Source organism: Cynocephalus volans, chromosome 9 (genome assembly GCF_027409185.1).
Source record: "Cynocephalus volans isolate mCynVol1 chromosome 9, mCynVol1.pri, whole genome shotgun sequence".
Classification (NCBI taxonomy): Eukaryota; Metazoa; Chordata; class Mammalia; order Dermoptera; family Cynocephalidae; genus Cynocephalus; species Cynocephalus volans.
The window spans coordinates 36,098,128-36,101,660 of NC_084468.1; the positions used below are offsets into that span (position 1 = coordinate 36,098,128).

Sequence of the window (3,533 nt, forward strand, 5' to 3'; positions counted from 1 at the left end):
GAGAAGGTACTAAAGAAATGGTATTTCCTTTTGTACTTGGGAAAAAAGCCTACTCCACAGCTCACTAAGAATTGTCTTTCCCATATTTAAATCTTACAAAATAATACTATCCAAGACACCCTCATGAAGAGCGGTAAGCCTCAGACCTTTGTAAAGAACCACAGTACGGTAATAAGCACTCAAGTATACAGCATTTCCAATGATATGTTAATTATCATCTTTCATCATCACAACTGTGTGAGGTAAGTATGGCACAAATCATTTGTATCACCCCATTGCTCAAATTAGAAGACTGAGGTTCTCAGCAGGCTCCAAGATTTAGTAAGCAGAAGAGACAGGATTTTTTGTTTGTTTGTTTTTACTGCTTTCTACTATCCCACACTACTGGAACCATGGCTATTCTTCTTATACTCAGTTAGGGAGCAGAATCAAGCAATTCCAAAAGATTGTATTAGCACTTAGTTGTGGGGAGAGGGCCAGGAGATTCTGGGCAGAGATTTTGGACATTTCTCATTTTGGAGACATAGGAACCTGCAAAGAACCCCACCAAACATCTGTGCCCTGTGGGGAGTAAAGGGTGACCCTACAGAGTAAGCTTCCAACTCTATGCCAAGCAGAAGGACTTCGAGATAAAGAACTCGGGCTAGAAGTCAGCAAGATGGAAGATGGCATCCTGGCAGTTGTGGGGTTGTGGGCAAGTCGCCAACTCTCTAAGCCTCCGTTTGTGCCGATGACAGTGTCTAACCGTGGGGTCATCATGAGGATTAAATGAGAACACACACATAAAAGCACTGTGCTCAACACACTCTCAGTTTTTAATACATGTTAATTATTTTTCTTAAAGATCAAAGATCATGCACTAAAATGGCATATGTGTGAAGCCTAAACAGGCAGTGTGGTAAATAAATGCTGTGAACTTAAACCGTGCCTGACACAGCAATTGCTGTATGTGTGTTTGATGGTGTTGTTGTTATCTGTGTAACAGTGTTTTATGACAGTGGTGATGGCGTGATGTACAACTGACTTTTTGTTGGGGTGGTAAGCATCCATTATTTCTTTCTTTTTTGTTTGTTTAAAAGATGACCGGTAAGGGGATCTTAACCCTTGACTTGGTGTTGTCAGCACCACGCTCACCCAGTGAGCAACCGGCCATCCCTATATGGGATCCGAACCCGTGGCCTTGGTGTTATCAGCACCACACTCTCCCGAGTGAGCCACGGGCCAGCCCCGTTATTTATTTCTTATGAGAGCTGAGCTTTTAGGTACCATCTTACAGTTTTCATAATGGTAATATCTTCTCAATGGTTTTTCTGTCTGTTCTGTTCCCTCATTCCTCCTAAGTTTACCTGAAACACAAAAATTAATGCTGGGTGGGATAAAATCACCCACCCGAACCCAAGCTTCCCATTGAGAGTGGTGATATTTTTCCCCACAGAAATCATTCAGAAAATAAACCCTGCCCAATCCAGAACATGCAGTTGACTGACCTGTCATCCCGGCATTTTCTACAGCCTCCCGAGATGGTGGCACACCCATAGAAGCCTTTTCTAAAAAATCTTTCATTTTCAATTTATATTATATCCCCACTGGATCTAAAGTGTGCAAATTTAAAACATGTTATTCCAGGGCACTCTTTAATCCAAAGGATTTAGGTGGGCGGCTAACCCCAGAACACAGTCATCAGCCCATCAGTGAGGGAGGGCCATTCAGAACTCTGTTAGAAGGAGGGCTGGGCTTGCGGTTTTCATGCCACACCATAGGAGGGCCCCTAACTGAATTTTAAAAATGTACTGAGTTCACAGAAAAGGGAATTAAGTATAGCAGGGGTTCACTCTGAACATTAATCTCAGAAGCCAAATCCTTCATTTTGAGAAAGACCTTCAATACAAGGAGTCCCTTGACCTTCGTTCTTCTTGCACAAACAGCTCAGCCAAAGCCTGCCCTGCTGAGATGGAGGGAGCGCTGATGTAAATTATAGGCCCTTAAAGGCCCACTCAAGACCAAGAAATGGTTTTGTTATGGCAACAAATGCTGTAATTCCTTTGTATCCCTTTAAGACTTACTCCCCACCAGAGAAGATCTTCAGATTTCTTTTCTTTTTTTTCTTCTTTTCAGCTTGGTTGTCTCCTCTTTATTGATGTGCCTCCTACCTTCCCCCACAATTTCAGTCCCTTCCATCTACCCCCCAAAAGAAGGTAGTGAAAGAAAGCGATTGTTAGGGTTCTGAGCCCCTTAGGCAGTTAGTTAGAAAGGGAGCAGAAACCAAAACAATCACTGGATGTGACTGAGGTTGACAATGGAGAAGTCTAAAGCGGAGTGGGAAAGGCAGGCAGAGAAAGGCAAAGGAAGGAGAAAGGAGAGGTATAAGGAGACATCTCCACCACGACCCCTCCTGCTAGAAGGGGTTGGAGAGAAAGCCTCAAACATTGAGAAGTGTAGGTCCTGAAGAAGGTGGTGTTTGAGCCTGAAGGAGAGGAGGAGGTCAAGGAAGGGGCCCACCTCTCATTTTGTAGAGTGGGAGCCCACACCCCCAACTCAGGGGCAGTAGCTTCAGAGACCGTGGACACTTTTGTCTCTATAGGCAACGTATAGAAAGAAGTCTTCATGGTGTTCCTGGTACAGCTGACCCATCATGGTGCTGGTGTGTGGAGTGACATTGTTGACAAAGAAAAACAAGTCATCCTCAGTTTGGAGATGCATTCGCTTCCAGATCAAGAAGTAGAAATGATCAAGTGTGTAATCAGAAGGTATCAATTATTTACTTTTGTCCAAGCTCCCTGTCCAAGCTTTGGGAGCCTTTTCTACTATCACCGGGGCCTGGTCTGGGTATTTCTTTTAGATCTTTTCACCCTCAGAGTGGCTCTTCTCGAATGGATGCTCCACTTTTTACACAAACTTCATCCTCCTGGGAACCAAGCTAGACCAGGCTGTGGATTTTTTAAATTTTGTAATGGAAAACAGCCTCATATAAAAAGCTCAATCATTCAGCAATGGCTTATCAGAAAAGATTGCCAGTATAAAGTTGAGTTGTTAATATTTATTAGGTACTTTTTAGAGTATTTGTTAGACACTCCACCAGATACTTTACATGTATTAACTATGCAATCCTCACAACAACCCCATGAGATACTGTTGTTATGCTCATTTTGTAGATGAAGAGACCAGGTAAGTGACACTGTTGAGGTCCCACAACTACAAAGTGGTAGAGCCAGGCAGTCTGGCTCCATAGTCTGTAGTCCTAACCAGAACACTGCATAGCCTTGCAAAAGATTCCATCTGTGTCTGTGATTGCGTTATGTACGTATGTTTGTGTGTTCTAGTAGCAGTATTGCTAGTGTCAACAGCACCACATGGTAGGTATCAATACGTACCTGTTGAATGCATAAGTGAATGTGGATATACATTTAAATGTTATGATCTCAATATTTGGAGATATGTGTCAAGGGCAGTAGAAGAAGGGTCTAGCTCATCTAGGATCTAAGGTTTAGGGTCACATTTGAGAATGAATCAAGGTGTGTTTTCAAAAATATGGT

The 3,533-nt window shown here is 42.9% G+C and overlaps 1 pseudogene; it reads right to left on the reverse strand.

Annotated features, from left to right (window-relative positions):
- Positions 1–2,550: 2,550 nt before the first annotated feature.
- LOC134386279 (gamma-aminobutyric acid receptor-associated protein-like) lies at positions 2,551–2,901 on the reverse strand (annotated as a pseudogene).
- Positions 2,902–3,533: the final 632 nt, after the last annotated feature.